The 25,342-nt window shown below is 43.8% G+C and overlaps 1 long non-coding RNA gene across 1 annotated transcript; it reads left to right on the plus strand.

Moving 5' to 3' along the window:
- Nucleotides 1-24,273, plus strand: LOC114484312 (uncharacterized). Its single transcript, XR_003677034.2, has 3 exons — nucleotides 1-256; nucleotides 19,059-19,226; nucleotides 24,145-24,273. It is a non-coding gene; the product is annotated as an uncharacterized lncRNA (long non-coding RNA).
- The last annotated feature ends 1,069 nt before the right edge of the window (nucleotides 24,274-25,342 follow it).

Raw genomic sequence — 25,342 nt, forward strand, 5'->3', positions numbered from 1 at the left:
GGGCCTCTGCCAGCTTTTGTTTTATGGTACTCCACACACTTAATCTTTCTCGAATTGTTTCACAGCTGTCTACAGAGTTTGCATTATTCACTCCAGAAGGGCAGGAACCTTGTTTTGTTCTGCGTTCCCCCAGCATTCAGCTCTGAGGCTGGCGAGTTGCTGGTGTTTGTCGTTCAACAGATACTTGATTCATTAAGCGGATCACCAAAGGAGCTTGGTTTTCTCTTTGGGACTTCTGCTTCTGTTATCAGTGCAGGTACTGTATGTGGAATTTGTATAACAGATGTCTGAAATTTTGCATGTGCCAAGGCCTCCCCCACCATCATGTATTCACTTAGTTAACAGACAGTTACTGAGCATGTCTCAGGTACCAGCCGTTGGGCTAGACCCTGGGATACAAAGGTAGTCCCTGCCTTCAAGGAGCTTATTGTCAAGTGGGAAGGTGGAAGTCAAAATAATTAAGTTGAGATGAAACCATGCAATGATGGACGAATGGGTAAAGTAAGAGGAAGCCAGAAGCTTGGACTGGCTGAAAACACATGGGTATCCCAGACACACTAATAATTTGACATTCTTCAAACTGATATTCCTTTAATATACATTCAACCTATAATCAGTGTGGATGTGGAGAGGATTCTCTAGTAATAAAAACTGTTTACCTTTTTGTTCTTGTTCAAAGTATGGGATTCAGGACAGACACTGAATGTACCAGAAGAGCTAACCTTTTTTGGAACTACAATTTTTGAAAGCAGGCAACTTTGGGGGAGGCATGTTAAAGTGTTTAAGTTTTATACAGTGATATGACCCACCCATTTCCGGTAAATACCGCCCTACCTTGCATTGTTTTGTTTCAGAGTTTTTGCGAGCTCCAACTATGACTTCAGGCAAGTGTCTCAGAAATGGCCTGTGTTTGTTTGGGGTGACTCCTCTGTCCAGGGCAAACACTCTTAGAGGGGCAGAGGCCGGTGTGGAGGCTGAGGGGCTCCATTTTGGATCACCATGTGCTTCATCTGTCATTACTAATTTATATTTCACCTGTTCCATAAAGAGTTGCCTGTGGCAACCTGAGTTAACTAGCATCATTTGTCTAATTTATTCCAGTGATGTTTATCTGACCATGTTTGTGAGTGTCCTGGGCAGATGCCCGGCTGCTCTGCCCTTTAATCTGACTCTGGGAGTAGAAAGAAACCCCGAAGTCATTCTTCCTTGGGGAGGGAAGCTCCTCAAGGGAGGAAGTACTGGAGCCAACATTTGAAGGCTAAATTAAATTTTTCCTGGAGCACAAGGAGGGATGGATGGGGGAGAACATTGCATTCTGGCTCAAGGAGTCGCATGTGAAAAGACGTGGGGGTGGGAAAGGCCGTGGTGTGCGTGGATGACTCCAAGCTGTCCGGTGTTTGCACGTCATCGGGTGGCCGGAGTGGTTAGAGGATGTGATGGGGCCAGACAGGGAGCCCTGAGCCAGGGCACAGCAGGCCAGGGCTAGTCGCCTCACCCTTCGGTTGTGGCAACGGGAAGCGAGCTAACAATTTTTTAACTTTTTTTGCAGGTACACAAAACTCCCCTCCCCACCCCAGCACCATCTCATTACAAAAATGAAAAAAGGAAAAATTTAAGGATGAGTACAGTGATTGCCACTACCACCTATGCTTTACAATTAGTCCCTTGCTAAATTTGCTTCAGCAGTTCACGAATGTTGACCACAGGCCAGGAGGGGCCGCTTTCAGGGCAACCTGGCAGTCAAAACAAGTTTCATAATAATGCTACAATGTTATTTGTCTTCTCTTTTTTTTTTCTTTTTTCTCTGTTGATCTTGCACTGATTGGGCAAAAGTAAGAGTAGGTAAAACTCTCGTGCCTTGGCATGAACTAAGGCAGTGACACCCGCTATGCCAGCAGTATGGTATTCTTGACCGCCACACACCTGTAGTATAAAAAATGCCAGCTTCAGTTAAGAGCATCCTTGATGAAGCATTACAAATTACTAGTTTTGTTAAATCTCAGTTCTTGAGTACGTATCTTTTTAATATCTGGAGTGATAAAATGAGAAGTGTGTGGAAAGCACTGAGGTCCGTGTTGAAATATCATGACTGTCTGGAGGAAGAGCACCTGTGTGATTGTTTGAGTTGCCAGCTGAACTATCAGCCTTCTTCACGGAACACCAGTTTTTACTTGCAAGATGACTAGAATCGTTTGCTAGGGCTGCCTTAACGAATTGCCATAGCCTTGGTGGCTTAAAACGACAGAAATGTATTCTTTCACAGTTCTGGAGGCCAGAAGTCCAAAGGTGTTGTCAGGGCCACATTCTTTCTGGAGGCTCTGGAGGAGAATCTGTCCCCTGCCTCTTCTAGCTTCTGGTGGCATGCCTTGACTGATGCCTTGGAGTTCCTTGGCTTGTGGCCGCATCACTCCAGTCTCCCCCTCCATCTTCACACTCCTTTCTCCTCTTTGTGTCTCTATGTCTTCTCCTCTCCTGCCTCCAATCTCTCTCTCCCTCTCTCTTTTAAGAGACCTGTCCTTGGTGTATGTGCTCCCCGGATAACCCGGGATGAGCCCTGTTTCTCAAGAGCCTTAACTTATTCACATCCTTTGCTTGTAGAAGGTAAATAATCACAGGTTCCAGAGATTGGGAAGTGAATATACCTTTGGTGTGGGGAGGGCATTATTTCTGCCTATGGCAATGACTGACAGATAAACTATGGTTATTCAGACTTGGGTATTTGCCCAACATTTTCTAGGAAATGAACAACACGAACCTATGGCTTTAAAGGAAGCAACTGGCATTTTTGTTACCAATTAGAAAAGTTGAGCTTTCAAGTAAAAAGTAGAATTCTGGAAAACTTGTATTCACCGTCATGAGCTTGACAGTTTCTAAATACTTGAAGCTTTTCTGATGAGATTGGTGGTGATGTGAATGCATGGGAATTTAAAAACATATTCTTTAATGAAATGTGTCAACATTTGGAAGTTCTGCGTAAGTTCAAGAACCAATATTTTCCAAATGGTCAATGCTTGATGCTATTAATAATGAGTAGATAAAAGATCCATTCAAAGTGCAAGATAAACAAATACATTTTAATATAACAGAGTAGGAAAAGTTTACTGATAAGGTTTCAGACTCCACACTGCGAGTTAACTTTTAAGAAACTCAGTTTTCCAGTTTTGGTTACTATGAAAAAGGAATGTCCACAATTATCTGCAAAGGCTATTAAAATTCCCCTCCCTTACCCCAGTACAATCTCGGTGAGGCTGGATTTTTTTCTTCATATGCTTCAACCAAAACAACATATCCTAAAAGATTGAATGTGGAAGCAGATATGAGAAACCTTCTTTTCAGTAAAGCCAGACATTAAAGATATTTGCAAACATACAAAGCATTTTTGCCACTATTCTCGCTATTTTTTTTCATTTGGGAAGATAGTTATTTCATAAAATATATTTTTTATGATAATACGTAATGGTTTTTTAGGAACAATTGCTAAATATTTTTAAACGTTCTCAGTTTAATTTATATAATGGTAAGTTGATAATCCATAAAGTAAAAACTCTTTGAGGTCCTTCATACTTTTTAAGTATGTAAAAGTGTCCTGAAACCAGAAAGTCTAAGAGCTGCCGTTCTGGGAGTTTGGACAGAGCAGTGGAAGGTTAAGGATATGGGACTTGATGGACCGTGGATACAGGGAGGGAATTCCAAACATACTAAATGGCAGGAACAAGAATGATGGATTGTAAGAGCATAGTGTATTTGGGGAAGGTCAAGGCAGTCTAGTGTGGCTGGAGCAGAGGATTACGGTTGTGATGCGGTGGGAAATCCAAGTTTCAGGGCTGTGAATCTGGCACGTGGGAGTCATCCTGACGTGGTGGGAAAGCACTGATGATTTTGGGAATGGAGTGTCCCACCTTATGGTGATGCTCAGGATGGGAGAGGTGAGGTAGAGTGCCTGTCCTGAGGCTGTTGCATGCTTCAGGCCCAAGTCATGGGGGAGAACTGTGAGAATACAAAGGATTGAACACATGGGACAGACATTTTACAGAAAAAAAATCAAATGTACCTGATATATAATGATTATGGCGATGAATGAAAGCAATGAGACAGAGTCAGAGTTATGTCCTACATCAAAGCAGTAATATGACATTTGAAGCTATCTTTTCAACTCCCAGACCAGAAAAAAAATTTCCATTTATTCCTCACTCTTCCTTCTTCTTTAATTCTGCAGACTAATTTTGATAAATGCACACAGATTTGCAAAATTCTTAGATAGGATGAGAGTCCATCTCTTTGGAATAACCAGCAAAATATTATCCTTGATCAATAAGCAGTATTTGTACCAGAATTCAAAATTTATGCTCTTGTCCAGAGAGATGGAAAAGTCAGATGTGTTTATTGAGGGAAAGAGTTTCTTAGGAAAGAATGCACACCAAGGGGAGAAAAGAGGGTCCCAATGCTTTCAGAAAAGTAGAGGTCATGGGCTTGGGTGAGGGACATGGTTACAGGTCCAAGGGGTCATGACTGAGTACCATAGGGTGTGCACTAGCCCACGTTCTCCAATTCTCCATCAGTGATTTGTGCCAAAGACTTCTTGGTGACGAGTCACCTCCTAATTATATTTCTTCTTGAAGACTGGACTTTTCTGAAACTCTCTTCTCTTTTGGTTTCTGTGTCATTACTTCTCTTGGTTCTCTTGCGACCTCTCAGAATATTTTTGATCTCCCTCCAGGGTTTCTTTTCTGTTTACCCCTTAATCTTTTGATGTTTCTTAGAATTCTGCCCTTAGTTTTCATTATTACTTGCTCTATATTCTCTTCCTAAGTGATTCCACCCACTTAATGTTTTAATTACTGTAACATAAAGTCCATATGGGTTGGAATTTATCTCCATCACAGCTTTATTCCCAGCCCCTAGAAGAGTACCTGGAGTACCATGGGTGCTCCATAAATAGTTCATCAGTGAATGAATCAATTGGCAGTCATAGGCAAAATGTAAATGTAACTCTAATAAAACCTGGCTGGGGGGCTACCCTGGTGGCGCAGTGGTTGAGAGTCCGCCTGCCGATGCAGGGGACACGGGCTCGTGCCCCGGTCCGGGAAGATCCCACGTGCCGCGGAGCGGCTGGGCCCGTGAGCCATGGCCGCTGAGCCTGCGCGTCTGGAGCCTGTGCTCCGCAACGGGAGAGGCCACAACAGTGAGAGGCCCGCGTGCCCCAAAAAAAAAAAAAAAAAAAAACCTGGCTGGGAATCCCCTGGTGGTCCAGTGACTAGGACTCTGTGCCTTCACTGCCGAGGGCATGGGTTCAATCCCTGGTAGGGGAACTAACATCCCACAAGCCGTGCGGCCAAAAAAAAAAAAAGAAAACCTGGCTGCCTTGAGTCCGGTTTAACACAATGAACATTCACAAGAAATATAAATTTGACTCTAGAAAAAAGTATTTGTACGTGCAGATTGGTGGAGCCATTTTGGGAGGCAATGTGGCAACTTTTAGTTAGAATAGGTATGTATACACAACAAGACTCAGTAATCACTTTTCTGGTTATATATCCCAGAAAAGAAAATCACATCTGGGTCCATAAGAGAACACAAATAAGGATGTTTGTCCTAGCATTATTTGTGGCAAATCTAGATGTCCTTCATTGGGGAATGTTAAATAAAATGTGGCAGATGCACAAAGAGGATGCTCTGAAGTAGTCAGAAGCAAATATGTAAACACAGACACATACATCAACCTTGAAAATACTGTGCTGTGGAATGAGGTACCAAACACAATGATATCTGTTAGACAATGGCACTTATGTAAATTAAAAATATGTGCACAGAGCTGCAGAAAATATTCTGTCTTGATCTTGGTGCTGGTTATGTAGACGTGTACATGTGTGTAACTTCAACAAGCTGTATAATTAAGGTCATTTCACGTCACTGTATGCAGTTATACCTCAATTTAAAAATGCACACAAAATGAGATACATTATATAAGAAGACTTATCAAAATAAAAGGCTACACATCAAACACATTAGAACACTGCTTTGGTGGGGAGGATGAATGAATGAAATAATTTTAAAAATCAAACAAAAATGGGGCTTTGCATGAGCCAATGATGATACTGTGCTATGAACTGAGAAGTTTGAGGTCCTCCATATATTTCATTTATTTATCAGTCTATCATCTATCGATGGAATTATCATGGCATCAATTGACACGGATGGTTCTCGAAACATCCACAGACCTACTCTCTTCCTAAACTCCAATTCTACATCTCCAGTGGCCTTCAAGGCACTCCTACGTGGATGTTTTAATTTTTGTATCTTGTATTTTGTATCCTTCAGAGATGGTCTTTTCCAGCATGTTGAAATCCTAGTGACTAAAAGAACCTATGGACCTCTCCAAATGTTTCGACTGGAGCAGCGTTTTGGACAAGCAGCACGGGCATCACCTAGAAGCTTATTTGAAATGCGGAATCTCAGGTCCCACCCCAGACTTACTGTATCACAACTTTCATTTTAATAAGATTCCAGGTGATCTGTTTGTTCATTAGAGCTTGAGAAGCACTGCTCTATTTCTTGTTTACTTTGTTAACCTCACCCAGGATATTGGGTAGAAATAAGTGGCGATCCCTCTGGGGAGTACCCAAGTGGGGTTAAAAACATACTCTATTCAGGTTTGTATGCCAGCATCTTACTCTGTATGAAGAGTAAGGCATCCAGAGTTCTAGCCTCTTCTCCAGTGCGTGACCTTGAAGGGGGCCACTCCTCATTATGCATTTCAATAGCACTCTATATTAACAAAGCACTTCACCATCAATTTATTAGTGATTCTCTCTCAAACTCCCTGCATCATCTTTCTAAGCAATACATTGTGGTGAATTTTCTTTGTAACCTATAAGTGGTTGATAAATTATAAACAAATGGGTTGAAAAGGTAACCGTAGTGGAAAAGTGTTTCAATTTTCCTCCATCCGTCCTCCATGCATCACTTGGGGAGAAAGCAAGTGCTCACAGTGTTGACTGTGTATCGCGAATATCATTATAAACAGAGGGAAAGAGAGAAAAACTTCATATTCCATGATATACACCATTAATTAGTTCACTAACTGGGTAGGTTCCATGAGGTGGTCTGTCTGTCCAATGACACTGGCTGAACCGAAGTCCAATGTCAACAGAATTAAGCTAATGTCTTGCATTTTGACTGTGTGCATATAGTGATAAGGAGCTACTGCGTTCTCACAGAGATTAAGTATATCCTATATTAGCTGATGGGCTGCCTCCGTTTGAGTTGGACATAAAATAAAACACTGAATATGTGGTCCAATTTTTTTCCTGTATAAATTGATTCTTGAAACAAGGTCCTCTTTGCCCAGAGTCAGGGCAAAGAGCAACTATAAAATGCCCTCTCCCTCTGCATGCATTTGTCTCCAGGAATCCCTTCCTTTCTCTGTCTTGCCTCTCAGAGCTCAGTTCTCTGCCACACACATGTGGCTTGATGTTTTGGACTTGGTTCTAAAGCCTTCCTGTTTCAGAGACACAGGCTTCAGTTCCCTATTGCTTCCTTCCCACAGCCTCATGCCAGCCTCACCCACGCCCATCCACAAGCCAGACTCCCCTCCACTCCCTGCCCCAGAAGAACAGCCCAGGTAGGCAGCACGGCCAGTCCTGACTCCAGTCCCCTCCCAGCAGGGGCTGGATGCTCCCTATTCATGCAGCACATCCCCACACTTCTTAGGTTCACCCAAGATAAGCATCAGAATATGAAGACCTATGACTCTGTGGCCAACCCATCAATTTCTGGGATGGTGATGCGCTCAAAATCAATGTTTGTTTGACTCCCAGAATAAAAAGATTTCCATCAAGACAACATAAAGCAGCAGCAACTGCTGGCCCATTGAGAAAGCTACCTATTTACCATTTTTTTAAAAAAAAGGAAGGGGCTGTGATACAAGAACAGAAACAAGTTTCAATAGTGAAATAAAACTGGGGTGAGTGTGGATGAGGAAGAAGAGAGAGGGGGTCAGCAAGAGACAGTCTTCTGGTGGCAACATCAAAGAACCTGCTGACCCTGGCAGAATGTCGCTAGCACCGTGCCAGCACTCAGTGGGGGAAAGCAATTATTTTAAGAAAATCTATTTGAGGGTAACATTGTCATTATCCTTTTAATTGTGCTGCTTCAACAATCCAGTGAAAGTAGGCTTTAAAAAATAAGAAATGCTTTTTTGCCAATACAGTTAAGGCATTTTGGAAAGGCAGATGTTATTAGTTTAGCTTGTAGAGGCTTTTTCTAGAAAAGAACATTTTTGCAAGTGTAGTACAGTGCAGTAACCAAGCCCAATATAGCTGTGCACAGCCAAATGATTGTAGTGGTCTACTAGGAAAAAAGACACACACACACACACACACACACACACACACACACACACACACACCAGTGTAAAATAGAGCTTCCTCTAAGAGTCAGACAAATCTGTTTTACATCAGTAAAGAATAAGTGGAAAATTACTGTGCTTTCCAAATAACAAGAGAAAAGATAACTTTTGGGAAGCTAACAAGAAGTTTCTCTGCGTGTAATAAATCAGTTGCCCCGAAAGTGGGTTACCTCATACTTCTCTTTCTCTGCACAGGGCAACTACATTTGCCTGACATTAGGTGATTCTAAAGGTCTTAAAGCTGAGCTAATTAAAGGAAGTTGAAGAGGGAGCTGGAGAAGCAGGAGTAGAAAATTGAAAAGGTTAAAAGGTTTGGCCCATATCCATCCATCACTTGAAATCCAAAATGAACCCAGAGAATACTCTTCCTGGACATATGTGGGGTTCTGAAGGCAAGTGTTCTTTCGGAAGCTCTGCTCTGCGTCTGCTACTGACAGGCCAGGAAAATCAGACATTGTCTCCCTGAAGCAACGTGAAATACTCCCACAGGCAGATGTGAGCAAAGTAGAGAGGTGATAGGAATTGAAAAATTACATTGCCTGGAAATTTTATACCAACAAATCAATTCCAATCTGGGGGCACAGGTGGAAATTGGCTTTATTGTAGCCAGCTAGAGATGAACACATTGCTAGGAGACTCATGAAGGAAATCCACTTGATCAAGGCTATCCCTTTGAGATGGTTCCCAGACTGGAATTTTCACACAACTGTGTCGGACAACGAAACCTTTCTCCTTACTGCAAAACACCATGTAAAGGGCCTGGGTGGTTCCTTACCAACTAGGCTGTGCATGTCCTTCTATGACTCACTGTCTTTTGGCCTGGGGGTCTTCAACCATAGATCAGGGGCTGTAGTAAATGATCTCTGGAATGGTCATGCTTTTACGTTCCATTAGATTACAAGTGCAGTGCATGGTCCACTTGTTCATGGACGTTTATGACTGACCAAGGAGGTATTGATAATACATACGTACAATAACAGTTGTCAACATAAGGCCATGTATTTTAAGCGTCAGCTAAATACTACCAGCATTCATTTATGTGCGGCCAAGGTGCTCTGTGTGTAAGGCTAATCCTTCCATGACCCTCATCCTCTCCTGTAAATGTGTGTGTCTTGCCTCTCTCCTTCCCCTCATGGCCAAATGTCTAGAATAATGAGTCTTCGTGTACTACTTCCATGACTCCATCTTCCATTCAATTCTCAACCCACTGAAATTTGGCTTCCATTTCCCCAGCTTCATGACTTTTCTGCAAATCGCTATCAACTCCCAAGTTGCTAAATCCCATAGACTCTGCAATGCCCTCATCTTTCTTGATTTTTCAGCATTCTATACCATTGACAAGGTCATCTCCTTGAAACTGTCTTCTTTCCTTATTTTCAAGACCTTATTCTCCCTGGTTCTTCTCTTTCCTCACCAGCTACTTCTCCGTTTTTTTTATGGGCATCCCTCCCCTGCCTGCCCTTTAAATCTACATGCTGCCTTAAGCTCTGTTCTTGGCCCTGGCTGCACAGTCTCCTTTTCACACCACACAAACACTGCTGACTCTCCAATCTGTGTCTCTAACTGAGATCTCTCTATCCCGTTTACTGGGCTAATTTACCTGGGTGTCTAATAGGTATTTAAAAATTACATCCAGGGAATTCCCTGGTGGTTCAGTGGTTAGGACTCCATGTTTCCACTGCTGGGGCCCGGGTTCCATCCCTGGTTGGGAAACTAAGATCCCACAGACTGCGAGGTGTGGGGAAAAAAAAAAATTACATCCAAAATTCAACCTACAACTTTTTCCCCCAAATATATTTCAGATGCCTCAAGTCAGTTCCTAATGGCTGCTCACGGTGGAAATTTGGAAGTGACCTTGGATTCCTCCCATTTCCTCATGCTGCCCCCCATGTCTTACCAGTTGTCAAGAGCTGTCAATTCTACTGTCTCCTCTCTGCCCCCTCCATCCGTGCCCTGGTCCAGGCCCTCATCATCTCTCTCTGGAAATTTGGGAATGGCCCCCGTGACTATCTCCAGCCTCTGAGCATTTCACTTGCATGTTATACTTCCCACTGACACCAGTGAGTTTTTCTCATCCCCAAATTTGATCACTTTCAACATTTTTTGTTTTCTTGAACTCTAGTTGATGATATACATGCTGATGTGTTTAGGGATAAGTCTGTAACTTACATTGAAATCCAGAAAAAAACCAATAAGATGGATTGATGATGGATGGATCAAGAGACTGACAGATGGATAGATGTGTGATACACTAGAGTACTCACTGTCTTTTTTTTTTTTTTGGTCTGCATTGTTAATAATCATTAAGCAAATGCATATGTCATCTTAAATGGTATTTAAGCTTCTCAAGGGCTGGACCATCATAATGCACGTCTCTATCTCTCATTGCTCCTAACACAGGTATAGGTCAAAGAGCTTCTCTGCCAATATTTTGGCAGAAACAAATGGAGGACATCATTTCTAATTGGTCTTTTGTCTAAGCTCAAAATAATGACAAGGAATACTAGAGAATGAATCAGGATATAGAAACTGAACATATCAATACCTTCAATTACACATGTTTTAAAAAATCATCGATTGAAATATGCTTTTTGAGGCATTAAGAGTTCATCTATATACCAGAAAGTAGGTATCCCCTCTCAGTTGTTTTTCCTACATGAGATTAAAACAGAAGTAAACTTGAGGCAATTTTCATTTGGGTGGAGAGTAAAATGACAGATTATTTTGTCAATAGTAAGCTGTTAACATTGAATTCAGTAGATATTTAAAAGGAATTCACTAGAGTCTCACTATGAAACACTACCTGGGTTTCATGCTTTGGAATCAACTAAGAGACCATTTCATAGTAAGCCCTTTTTGCAGCCTCAGTAAGTAAACACCTTTGGGTGATGTCCAAGATACCCTTTTATAGAAAATTCTGCCCTTTAGGGAACAGTAATATAGTGAAGACTGAGCAAAGTTAAGAATTTCTTTTGCAAATTACACAGTGCTAGGGATATTTATAATATCCAAAAATAAGAAAGGATTTATTCCACATTGTACACTTTGGTTGTAATCTGGAACTCTTTTGTCACAAGAAATCGGAAACAAGCATATCCTAGTTCCAAGCATAATTTGGCATTATTTTATCATATGTGGTTCCAATTTCTTGGCGTGAAATAAGCCCAGTTTCTTTCCCATGAATCCATTCAGAGTAATCTTTCCAGAGGAGTTTGGCATCAGGGAGAACGTTGAGGAACACACGTGGCTGGAGGTGTTGCAAAGGGGAGCTTGGTCATTAGTACTGACTTCATGATAGTGAATATGCTGTAGGAGTTGCAAATCATTTTCATCACAACCTTACTTGCAGGTATTTTTTTAACTTTGAGAAAACTCCCTCTTCAGATGTCTAAAAAACATAAATCAAAAAGCAAGACCAAAAATAAGATAACTTCCCCCCCCATTTTTTTTTTTTTTTTTTTTTTTTTTTTTTTTTGTGGTACGCGGGCCTCTCACTGTTGTGGCCTCTCCCGTTGCGGAGCACAGGCTCCGGACGCGCAGGCTCAGCGGCCATGGCTCACGGGACCAGCCGCTCCGCGAAATGTGGGATCTTCCCAGACCGGGACACGAACCCGTGTCCCCTGCATCGGCAGGCGGATTCTCAACCACTGCGCCACCAGGGAAGCCCCCCCCCCATTTTTTGATGTCAGCGTAAAATATGTACGGTAGGAATATTTGGGAAAAATACTATTAGGCAAGCCTTCTTATGAGGATGTAGACAAAGATGCACTTTTACCAAATGTCAAAATTACGTTGTCAAATTTGATATGCAGTGCCACAAAAATGAATCTATTGTATAGATTTCCATGGTAGCGGTTCTCTGTGGGAAGGAGTATATTTGGTTAGGGAAGCAGTTTGCAATCAAAGTATTATTGCTTTGGGGGCAAGGAGGATGTCATTCAGAATAATACAGTAGCAAAACATGCTGATAAATTTTTAGTTACTTACTTCGTTGTTAATAGGAAGTTATGTGTGTTAGAGTATCAACCCTAGTTAGCATCCTGTTAGAAACTTCAGCATTGGACTCACGGAACTGGAAGAAAATGGGAGTTGGGCAGGACCAAAGCAAAACCAAGGATTCATGGATCTTCTGGAAAATTAGCGCTACCCATAGTGTCTGAGTTTTAGTTACCAGAGATGAACCAGCAACAATGAAAACTACTTTCCCACTCTGGTTAAAACTGCTGGTCTTTAACCTTGGGCAGACTACCTGAGCTAGAGTAACTCACCATCCGCTGGTTAGCACATCTATTTGCTTCCATAATTTTGTGCCAAGAACATGGACTTTGAATTGAACAGAGCTGGGTTTAAATCCCAGCTCTCCCACTTACTACCTGGATCATGTTGGATAAGCTACCTGATTTTTTGAAGTCTCGGTTTTTTTATCTGGAGGAGAGGGATACTCACTCTTATCCTTTACATGTTATTATTGAAGGTTTCATGACACATTGTTCAGCAGGTTCTCAATAAATAGGAGTTGTTGTTATGATGATAGTAAATTTGCTTTTCCTCTTAGGGTGATGGTGGCCATTTCCCCCAAATGGCCTGGGAGTGAGTTGAATTTGGGGAGCTGAATTTTGTCATGAAGACCAGATGTTTTGACATTCCATCCTTCACTGTAGAGCAGCCTCTCCTCGAAACTGCTCCTGGAGCCCATATGGGGCTGCCCCATTTCTTTCTGCTTTCCTCACCAGGAACTCTTGTGAGGCTGCATGCACAGAACCAGTTGAAAAAGTTGTAGCTACAACTACAAAAGGGCGATGAGCTTCTATAGAAACTCCATTTAGGGAGGACACCAGGGCTACTATTTAAAATATTAAAATACTCCTCGGGCTTCCCTGGTGGCGCAGTGGTTGAGAGTCCACCTGCCGATGCAGGGGACGCGGGTTCGTGCCCCGGTCCGGGAAGATCCCACATGCCGCGGAGCGGCTGGGCCCATGAGCCATGGCCGCTGAGCCTGTGCGTCCGGAGCCTGTGCTCCGCAACGGGAGAGGCCACAGCAGTGAGAGGCCCGCGTACCGCAAAAAAAAAAAAAAAAAAAAAAAAAAATACTCCTCTGTGGGGTGGTGAATAGCAGCTACCTCAAATCCCCTGAGTGACCCCCTTTCCTACTGCCCCCAACCCCGCTGGTTAGTCTCACATGTCACCTTAGCTAGACTCTTGTTAGTATCAGTTATTCGATCAAACATTCCTCTGGGTGTTGCTGTGGGGTGTTTTGTAGATGTGGCTCACATCTACTCTCAGTTGACTTTAGGAAAAGGAGATTTCCCTTGATAATGTGAGTGGGCTCATCTAATCAGTTGACAGCCTTAAGAGTGAAAACAGACTTTCTGGAGAAGAAATTCTGCCTCAAGCCTGCAGCACCAAATCCTGCACAGCCTGCTGGCCTGTCCTACAGATTTTGGACAAGTCAGCCCCTATAATTGCATGAGCCAGTTCCTTGAAGTCTCAGTCTCTTTGTCTGTCTCACCATCTCTCTCCTTCTTTCTGTCTGTCTCTCTGTGTCTTTCTCTGTCTGTGTCTGTCTGTCTGCATGTCTGTCTCTCTCTATATACACAGACACACCTTGGAAATATTGTGGGTTTTGCTCCAGACCACTGCAATGAAGCAAATATTGCAATAAATCAAGTCACACGAATTTTTTGGTATCCCAGTGCATATGAAAGTTATGTTTAAACTATAGTCTATTAAGTGTGCAATAGCATTATGTCTAAAAAAAATGTACAAACCTTAATTAAAAAATACTTTAGGGCTTCCCTGGTGGCGCAGTGGTTGAGAGTCCGCCTGCCGATGCAGGGGACACGGGTTCGTGCCCCGGTCCGGGAAGATCCCACGTGCCGCGGAGCGGCTGGGCCCGTGAGCCATGGCCGCTGAGCCTGCGCGTCCGGAGCCTGTGCTCCGCAACGGGAGAGGCCACAGCGGTGAGAGGCCCGCGTACCACAAAAAAAACCCCAAAAAACAACTTTATTGCTAACCATCATCTGACACTGCAGGGTTGCCACAAACCTTCAGTTTGTAAAAAAACACGCTATCCACGAAGTGCAGTAAAGCGAAGCACAATAAAACGAGGTATACCTGTATATATATCAAATATATATATATTATATACATATATTACACATATATATCTCCTATTGGTTCTGTTTTTCTGGAGCACCGTGCATAATATACCACCTGCTGTGCTTTCCTAGAAATCCCCTCTCCCCCATCCAGAAGTGAAAGGAATCCAGCCAGGGACCCTTTTCTGTTCTGATTGGTCAGCCTGCAGGCTGCACTGGCTGTTACACATTTCGAAAGCGTTCTTGGCTAGACTCTGCGAGCGCATTGCCCAGAGAGGCACACAGAGGGCAGAGCTTCTGGAAAGGTGGACTTCCCTTTCCCTTAAGGTTTTTTTGGTGTCTGTCTATCATCCCAGCTCTGGTGTCCTTTTCCTTTCTATGTCAAGGGGGTTTCAATTTCTTGCAAAAGAAATGGCACTGCTGATAAACATTAGTTATGGAAAGGTTTTCTTTCAAACCCAAGGGAAGGAACAAGATGATTTCCTCTGGTTCAGGAAAGTCAGAGAAGAATAAAGCTTCTTGAAATATGAACTTGATAAAAATAATATTGTCAGTATGAAAGAAAAATGAGGACTTGGAGACAGTTTCATTCAAACTCACTTGATCATATATAATAAAGCCAAGAGGAGTTGGGAATTGAGTGAGGGAGGGACTTTTAACATGCTGAATTGAACCAAGCCGAGCTCTTAGCTTGTAAGTTGAGCTTTCTCTGGCAGAAAGTTGGAAGAGTCACTTGGGCAAGCCCTGTTTTGTTGATCTCAGGGGTCTGGGTGGACAAAGGGATCTGTTGGGTTCCCCAGTTGGAAATATTTCTCTGAGTTCAGGTTAACTTTGCTTTCTCCCATCCCCCAAACAAAACATTTCTAATCTGTTTTAGTAGAGTTGGTCCCTGCAACATAGGACATTTATACAGATAAAGCCTGTAGTAGCCAGAATGGCCTACCTCACCAGTTTAGAGAATAAAGTAAGGTCACATTTCTTGTAATGGTCTATCCACAATCACTCTGAGACCCCCATTACATCCAGAGGCAAGAAGTTCAGTGACTCTTTCAGGATTCTGCTTATAGACTGTGGGTATCCCCAGTGACTGCCAGCTTGTTCCACACATTCTCCTGGTGGGATCCTGTCTTTTAAACCTGACACATGAATCAACACTTGTTGGTTTTGCTGCTCTTCTCTGTTGGTCTCTTTTTCTCTCTATCATGAAATTTTCTATGCTTATGCTCACTTTTCCACGTTCATGTTTTCCTTTCACCCCAGCAGTGGATTCTCTCAGGGTTCAGAGGCCCTGAACCTGGCTTCAGGTCCTTGCTTAGTTTCCAGCAGATTCCCACCTACCTCTTCCCTGCTGCCTCTGCATATCTGTGGAGTCATCTTGGGGCCCTTTCAGTGGGCCTTCTGCCCTGTGGAGCAGAGCACTTTGACCAAACTCTAGTCAGGCTCCTCTGAACACTCTCCTGGACTAAGCCTCATCATTGGCCTGCTGAGCCCCGTTTAGCGAGAATCCCCCCACCCTTGATATCTAATCAAGTTCCTCTTAGTGATTTTCCAACCACCGACTCCCTCATTCTACCCACTGGCTATAAATCCCCAGCTGTCTTTGCCATATTTAGAGTCGAGCTCAGTTCTACACTGAAGTCTCTCTCCCCTACTGCAGTAGCTCGAATAAAATCTGTCTTGCTGTTTTAAACAGATGTTGGGTGCAGTTTCTCTTTGATACCTTCCCCAAGTCTAAAGTCTTTCATCTTCTCTTTATGGCCCAACGTGGTTGATAGTGGGGACATTCGCTTGCTTAGGAAGAAAGTGCCACTTTTTACCCACAAGGTGAGTCTGGCTTCCAAGGTCAACCAACCAACTTAATGACGGCATTTGGATCCACAGCAACTCAGTGAGGCCCCTCCCCAGAGCCCAAAGGGAGGGACTGTGTGATCCACTGTACTGTCCCCTGCAGTGCCTAGTCCAGTGCCACACAACCTTCTCTCCCCTCCCCCTCCTCCCTTATACTGCAGGGCCCAGCTCAGGCTCTCATCAGCCCTCGCCTGTCCTATTACAGTGGCCTCCAGGCTGGTTGCCCTCCATCTGCCCTCTGCAGAATCATCTCTCTGAGCTAAAGGACTCAGGACTCCTTCCCTGATGCTCTTTAATGACTCCCCATTTCTTATAGAGTTAAGACAAAGCCTCTTAAGTGGCCTGTATGGCCCTTCTCCATCCAACTCCTATATGCTTTCAGCTTTACACTCAGAATAATAGTCCTGAATTGCTTATCTGCCCCGTCCTCATTGTGCCTTGGTCACGTGGCCTGGAATACCTACTATAAGCCTACCCTTTATTAAGAAGCAGGGAAGTTTGCAAAAGATACATGAGACATTCTTTCCTTACCCTGGAGGTTCAAAACGTGTATATTTTTGTGTGGATGGAACAACAACTGAATAAAGAGGAAGATGGCTTTTTGGCCACTGGGTCTGCGCTTGAGATCTCCAAAGCAGTCCTAGAGGAGTCTTCCTAGGAGAAGAAAGGTTGACCAGTATGCAGCTTGGAATTTAGTCCTTTGTATCTATAGTTTTACTTTGAATTCTGATGTCTCTTCAGAACAACTCGTTTCCTTTTCTCTCGATTGTGGGTATTACCTGAACACTCTTCAAGCTATTTTCTTTAGAGAGGAAAAAGATGAGCTGGTTGATTCATGTCAGTATTTCCCCCCCACTATTTCAGGTTTCTTTACAAGGTGGATTTGATGAGAAATCGACTGGTAAACAGTTAGTTACAATTTTAGACATCTCGGCGCTAGGGCCAAAGCATTTGGGGCTAGATGAGGCTGTGAATGTTTCATGATTTTTGATTCCTGACAGTCTTATGAGCCTCTGTTTCCTGGTGTTGGGAAACTTTGATCCTATAAGAAGAGATAGGCACCTTGTCTTTTTATTTCAGCTTCATTCCCCAGCCCAGTGCTTGCAATTCCAGGCTCCCAGTTCCCCTGGAATATTTCTGGAGGTCTTTCCCATTATCATGATGCTCTTTCCTTCTGAGCTTGCAGCTTTAGGATGTGTGCATTTTGTTTAACCCCGAGTCCTCCCTCTTTTCTGGTGTATCCCCATCTCTGGTTAGTTACCATATTTAGAACCTCACTCTGTCTTTTCATTCCTTTACCTACAGACAATTTTATTAAGCTTTCATTATCCTGCATGGTGGGAAAGATAAATGAGACAAAGTTCTTATTCCTGAGTCAAGCAATGGCCAAAAAAAAAAAAATCCGTAAAATGAGATGATAGAAATTTGAACAAAATGCACAAAGGAAGAAGCAATTCCCTCCACCTGCACTTTAGGGGAGCCTTCTCAGGGGAGGCAACTTTCAGCCTGTTTTATGATTTAGGATCATCCTGATAGAGGCACCAAGAGGCTAGTCCACCCTCATCCCCCCATCCCAACTTAGATTCTAGCAGCATCCATGCCAAATTGTTGGCACTGCCTGGGTGAGTCCAAGAAGCATCTCTCCTCCCCTGTTCACACTGTTTCTACATCTGAGGGTGGGGATGTAAGATGAGGAAACTCAGACTCAGCTGGTGTTGGGGTTTTCTTTCTTGCATGTGATCTCAGGGCAGAGCAAGAGGTTCAGCTTCAAGTTCCAAGCATGCTGATCCTTAGGGCCTCATGGCCTCTCCTTCCCCCAGGACCCCTCCTGGACTGACCCTGGCCCGTGCTCATTGGATGGGACCCCTCTCCTTTCCTTGGCTCTTGGCATCCATGTCCCTTTGTGCTTCTCGGCGTGGAGACCCCGTGTCTGTCTATTTGGCCTGAAGGGGTTGGTCAGGAAAAGTTTCCAAGGAGCCATTCCATTCTGCTCCTACCACGACCTATAAAATGCAACCAATGCCTCGTTAATTTTAAATGAAGCTCCCCGTGTAACCACTCATCTCTGACGGCCACAATTAACCTCTCCTCCACGCTCCTCTCCCTTTGTATTTGGCTGGCTGGTTCCTTGCCCGTTTGCCTTTTCTTAACTTGTGCCCCAGGAGATTGCAGGCCGTTCAGTAAAACTCCAGGAGGTACTCTCAAGTTTCTGGCGCCTTCTCTTTCCACAGCCCTTCGGATGCCCTTTCATTCTGCTCCTAATCCTTCCGGACCGTCTAAGAATGGTTTAAACGTGTCAAGTCATCAGACTTCCCCAGGTGGTCACTTTGACCTTGCAAGTTCCTCCCCGTACCTTCCTCCTCTGACTCTCAGACTGGCGGCTTCCGCTCTGTGATGTGTGTGGGTCGTGCGTGATGGGATGGGCTTCATCAACGATGTATTCCCACAGCAGGAAGGAGGAAATTCAAGAGTTGGTCTTTTCTTCACAGCTAACAAACCACTGTTTTGCTTGCTGCTGGGGCCCCTGGGTTTCTTTGTCCTGCACTAGTCCTGGGTTCAGCTCCCCAGGACTATGTTTATTGAGTGGGGGAGGTCCGAACATGTCACAAACAGTGGGACATTCCCCGTGGCCCAGAGGACCGAAGGCTGAGTTTTTTCAAATCGACTTTGTCTACGGTGTATTCATTTGCACTTTGCCCTTGCAGCGTTCCAAGGCCTTCTCCTGTGTGTCCATTCAGCCCGTGACTGCGGACCCTCGATGGAAGGCCTCATTGCTCCGATGTGATTTTCTTCACCTCTCACACCCTCCTCAGCTGAGCCTGAAGGACAGGCCTTGGGGAGAGGGGACTTGCTACTGACAACTTGCAGATGTGGTTTGTATCTTGGGTGATGGGAGGACCAGCCTAGGACCCGATGAGGTTTGGCGGGGAGGGGGTGTTAACTTATATCCTCAGGTGGGAAGAGACATAGCAATTAGGGTAAATGCAATAAGTTGTCTAGAGAAAAGCAATCACCTGAGTGCAGAAAGCCCAGGTTCTTGCTGTGGAACGTGAACTGTGTCCCGGGTCCCTGGGAGGCTTAGTGATGCTGCAGTGATGATGAAACCTGTGTCCTTAACTCCCTGCCTGCTGGAAATGACTAGTGGAAGACAGACTCTCCATTCCTCAGACACTTGATACTGCCTAGGAATGGGGGGGCGACATCCTGGACTCAATGTGTGCAAAGTGGATGGTGGGCCGCCTGAGATTCTCTTTCTCTGACTTTCCAAACAATTTTCTGGATCTCCTTCCAAATTGCTTTGGTGGACCAGTGCACGGGGTGCTCTGGGTTGCCGGATTTAGCAAATAAAAATGCAGGGTGCCCAGGAACGTTTGAATGTCAGATAAACAGCAAATAAAATTTTAGCATATGTATATTTGGGATGTACTTACACTAAACAATTATTCCTTGTTGACCTGTAATTCAGAGGTAACTGGGCATCCTGTACTTTGGGTGGCAGTCCTGTGCATGGTCAGGGCCCATGGTTGGTGTGCTGATGGGCTGTCAGCTATCTCCCTCTCCCTTTATATAATCTAGTCTTCTTGACAGGGGACGATGTATTTCTTTTCCTTAGATATATATATATTTTTTTTCTTCTCATTCTTAGCCTCAGAACAGTCAGCACAGCCAGTGGATACTCAGCCCTATTGACCCCACGTCTGGGTTTAGGGGGATCAACTCGGGCGATTCAGCACGGGAGGCACCCCCCACGCATTGAGTCCCAACTCAGTGGCGCCTTGTGCCAGGCACTTGGGATAAAGAGCCTCCTGGCAGATCCACAGCAAGTCCTTGATACAGTTATTCCAACCCCATTTAACAAATAAGACCCAGAGTTTAAGTTACTTGCTTAAAGACAGACTGCATTGGAACCCCTCCTTTCATTTTGTTCTGGATTCCATACCTTTTCACTCTGTGGTTATACACACTCACGTCTGCTAAAGAAACTCTGTGAAGAAAATTGTCATCTACACCCATTTTTCTCTTAATATCCAGCCATGTCCCAGTAGTCCTAAAATGGACTAATTCCCAAAGATGAATCCTATTTGGAGACCATGTCTGTCTTAGGAGGGAGAGGAGTCCTATGCTCCTGCATCCGGGGCATCTGTGCTGATTGGAAGAACTAAGGCAAACATGTTAGAAGCTCTCCAGGTTTGGGGAGAAGGCTCGGTGGGCTCCCGCTCCAGTGCGCTCCAGGAATCTGTGACCTGGGGTGGGGACTGTAGGAAAGAAGGGTAGAGTTTCTTACTAGGCAGTTCCTCTGAAGGTCTGGTCACTAGGCGAGTTTCTCTCTCCTCCAGACGCCTTTTCTGTCCTTCCACCCTTTTGATTTCCCAGATCCTCCCGCAATCTCTTTGAACTAACCTCTCTCCGGGTGATGTCAGGAAAGAATCCTCTTAGACGCCTGCTTATCTTACAGTGTTGTTTTAGCTGTAATGCTCGACAGGTCCCTCAGATACAAGAATTTAATGCTATTTTACATCATCTATCTCTGGCAACGTTAGGTCATGTCATTCTGTGGCTTAAAATTGTATTAGCATTTTCCTCATTTGTGCAAAGGCTATCTTCCTGTAAGCCGTAAGTGCCGGGCAGGAGATTTCAATGGATATGAAACTACTTAAGAGGGAAAAAAAGAAAAAAAAAAAAAAAAAAAGAAAGTGTTCCGTTTTTGTCTTTATCATGGTGAAAGTTTGTTTTCCTAATGAGAAATTTTCCAAGAGCTCTTAGTGCTGTGACCTTATGGAATAAGTGTGGTGGAAAAGGGCACACTTCCCATGCCGAGTATCCTTTTTACTCTCTTCTGTTCCTCTAAGCTTTGCTTCTGAATGCACAAAACCTGTATTTGTGGCTGCCAAGAGGCCTTCTACTGTGAGGGAAAATGCATTGTAAATCACTCTTTCACAGCCAGTTAACAGGCAGTGTCTTTCTCACCAATACTTACGGTTTTGCTTTGAGTTGAGAAGGTTGTTTTTGGGGCAATAAATTGTGATGTCAGTTATCCTTCACTCTCTTTGCATGTGATTCCTCAGTCGGAAATTGGTGTTCTTAACAGTTGAACCTCAGGGGTCTCCAAGGCTTTGCAGCTGAAAATCTTGGAGTCCTCTGTTTTGGAAAGAAAAGAGAGAGAGAGAACGAGAGAGAGAGATTGAATCAGAGAAGGCCTTTTTGTCTTTGATAGGAAATTTGAAATCGGGGGAAGGGGTCTTGGTTTCTTTAATGAAAACTATTTTATGTTAGAGGATTTTTAACAAGACTTTCATAAGAAAAGGTTTTTGTTTTTCTAATTTCAAAACGGAGTGCATCAAGGTCATGACGATCCGATTACTTACAGTGATGTGTTCTTTTGTGTCAGGGCCTTTGTATATACACATTTCTTCTAAGAAGCACCCGCACAAACACATTTGGATCATCACTGAATCACAATGTAAACTTTGATGAGCAAGAAAATTCCAAGTAGAGCAAGAGGGTGAAAACTCTCCAATTCATGGAAATGGTTAGTGGAAACCTTCTTTCCCAGCCTCACTTTTTAACTTACCGAGTGGCAGGTGATGAGAAAATTATTTGAACGCTTAAAAACATATGGTTTCGTAAGTCTCCTCTAGGACTGTTTTGTGACGTTGTCATTCTGATCTCTTTAGGTCATCAGTTGTGAGGAATTGTTTGGCCGCCTCCTCAACAGAGAAGAGCCATTCACCCAGAGTTTAGGGAATCCTGGGGAATTAGTCACGCCTGCCGTGGCTGGGGCCAAGAGCTTGTCCACGTCCAAGAGCGCGGCTTTGAGTCTCGTTTCACATAAAGGGGAGGGGTTATTTAAGGCACGAGGGCACTGTGCTCCTTCAACAGTCTGCTGAGCTGATACTGGGCTGGGGCTTGGCCTATTTCTATTTTATGTGTAGATGGATCAGGGTAGAGTTGGGACAGTTTGACCTGTGAAATTTCTGACTCATGAAGCTGAGAGATTTTAAAAGTCAGGCAGTAGGGCAGTGAGGTGAAGAGGATGTGCTCTGGAGTCAAACCCTGCGTTGAGTTCTGGTTCCGAGGGTACGAGCTATATCATCTTGGGCAGGTTACTCTACCTTTAGTTTCCTCGTTTGTGAAACAGGCGTAATAATGCTAACAGTAATAGGGCTCTCTCTGCTTCCCAAGTTATTTCTGGACGCTTGCTGTTTCTTATCATGTCCTCAGCTGCCACCATGGTCCAAGTCATCATCGTCATGTTATGATTACCTTAGCCTCCTAACCAGTCCCTCCTCCCCACACCATATAATAGACAGAGTGGGTCTTTGAAAAGGTGAGCTCAAAACTCTCCTGTGCCTTCCCAGCTCATAATGGCAACGTCCTTGCCATGGATTAGAAGGCCCCACTTGCTTTGTCTCCTCGCTACTTCTCAGGCCTCACCTCTAAATATTCTCTTCTTGATCCAGCTGCTCAGACCTCTTTGCTATTCTTAGAGCACAATAAGTGTATTCCTAGCTCAGGGAGTTGTACTGGCCTGAAATGTTCTTCCTTCATATCCATCTCCAGGGCTAACATCCTCATTTCCTGCTCAAATATCACCTGATCAGGAAGGCTCACATTCTGCTTCATGTTTTCCCACAGTTTGCATTTCTCACCATCCTATACTTGCTTATTGTCTCTCTCCAACCCTGGAATGCAAGTTCCATGAGGGCAGTGTCTTTGTCTATGTTGTTTATTTCTGTATCCCCCTGTACCTGGAACAGTAGCTGGTTGATTAACCTTTGATACATAAGCGAATAGAATCTGCCTCATAGAGTTGTTTAAAAAAAGAAATGTTATCCTACTTCTGAAGCTTGGCACAGTGCCTTACACGTGGTAAGAACACAATAAATGTTAGCTATCATTATTTTACTCTAGAGTTTAGTAACAAGAAATTCACTTAGGATTAGAGAATGGGAATTTAACTGTAGTGCTTTGGCACAGCCAGTTGGTGGGGAGAAACTTCATTGTTGGATCCTGGGTTATCTTCACAAGTCTTCCCTTATGTTGTTTCTTATTTGCCATTTTAATGGTAATACACAAGAGATAGAGGATAATAAAAGGACATACTAAAGCAGTTACCTCAAACAGTATGGGTATGCAGGGCTCAGTAAGTGCCTTTAAGCTGGGATGGCTGAGACTGCAGCTTCTCTGATTGAGGTCACAGGCTTGGGGGTTTACTGGAAGGAGGCATTGAGGTGGTGGGTCCTGTGTCCTGTGTTCTAAGCACCATAGGGGATAATGCTCCTCTTTTGTATCGATTACTTATTGCTGTGTAACAAACCATCCCAAAATGCAGTGACTTAAAGCAACAACGACTTATTATTCCTCACAATTCTGTGGGTCAGAGAGGCAGTTCTACTCCCGCTGATGTTAGCTGGGGCCACTTGTGGTGCATTCCTCTGGAGTTGGCTGGGGTTGGGACATCCAGGAGGGGGGTTGTCTGGGGTCTTAACGCTGGTGGTCAGTTGGGAGGCCTTGGTTCTCTTCTACATGACCTCCCTTCAGGAGTCCCTCATCATTCAATAAGTAGTCTAGCCTAAGCTTCTTTACTTGGTGGCTGGCTTCCAAGAGAGCAAACAGAAGCAGCAATGCCTCTTAAGGTCTAGGCCTGTAATTCACCAGATGCTACTCTGGTGCATTCTATCGGTCAAAGCAAGTCACAGGGAGGGGAAAATTGTCTGCCTCTTGCTGTGTGGAGTGGGGCGCACATGTGTGTATGGAGTTGAGAAGGGTGATTGGCTGCCATCTTTGCAGATGACCTACTGTACCTTTCGACTCACACCAAATGATGGCTTTTGTTTTGGACTCCCCATGAATCGTTACTTTCCGTGGGGGAGCTGGACTTCACAGCTCTAACCTTGCAAGGTAAGCAGCCTCAGCATCCAGCCGTGTACAGAAGATCCTGACACCTGTTGTGAGGAGCACCGTTTTTCTCTCTGCTTAAAAGAGGAATTTGTTAATTATTGATTAACAGTCAATTTCTTGGGAGCTGTTTGCTCTGTGGTTGAATTTTTTTTTTTTTTTTAGATTTCGTAAGCATTTGTCAAACCCCTCCGACACGTCAGACACTTGCCAGGCTCTTTAATGTATTTATATCATTAAATACAGCAACCCCAGTGGGGATTTTGAATGATTCGAATGGAAATTATTCACTCCGCTTCTTGAATACAGGATGTCATTTATTCAGGGTCACGTGGCTGAAAAAAGGCAGAGGTGAGAGCTAACTTCTCACATTGCACGTTGCATGCACGTTCTATGATACCACTCAGCTTCTCTTTTATTCGGTGAAGAAGGTCACAAAGGAACGAGGATGGGGAAAGACAGTAATACTATTTTGGCCTATTTTGTTGAAATGAGCCATGGACCCATTTAATATACAAAAAAAAAAAAAAGAAGAAAGGAATTGGTATTGGACTTTGGAAGCAAAGCTGTGTACATGTATATTGGGCAGAATTTTGTTTTGCACTTTCTGGAAATTACAAATTGAGTTATAAGTTTTGATTCTCAGTTTGGTATATCAGTTAGGATTAGGTCTAGTGGAGCATAACGGAAAACCCCAAATAACAGTGACTTAAATAGAGAAGGTATCTGTTTCTCTCTCATGAAGTGAACCCTGGAGCTACGTAGGTGTTGCAGGGCTAGTGTGTCTGTTCTGTAAAAATTAAGGACCAGCCTCCTTCTGTTGGGTTACTCCCCCATCACCCACACGTGCTTCCCCTCAGCGGCCAATAGGTTTGTAGGGTCCAAGTTATTCATCTGCATTTAATTATCAGGAAGGAAGAAAAGAAAAAGAAAGGAACAATCCTTCCCTTTAGATACTTCGCAGAAGATGCACATGACATTTCTCCTCGATCCTATTGGCCAGACATGGTCATGGCCATATCTAGCTGAAAGGCAGGCTGGGCAATAGCCAGCTAAACGTTGGGGGTTCACCTGTTAAAGAAGGGAATGC

The sequence above is a fragment of the Physeter macrocephalus genome, chromosome 18 (assembly GCF_002837175.3).
Source record: "Physeter macrocephalus isolate SW-GA chromosome 18, ASM283717v5, whole genome shotgun sequence".
NCBI classification, from domain to species: domain Eukaryota; kingdom Metazoa; phylum Chordata; class Mammalia; order Artiodactyla; family Physeteridae; genus Physeter; species Physeter macrocephalus.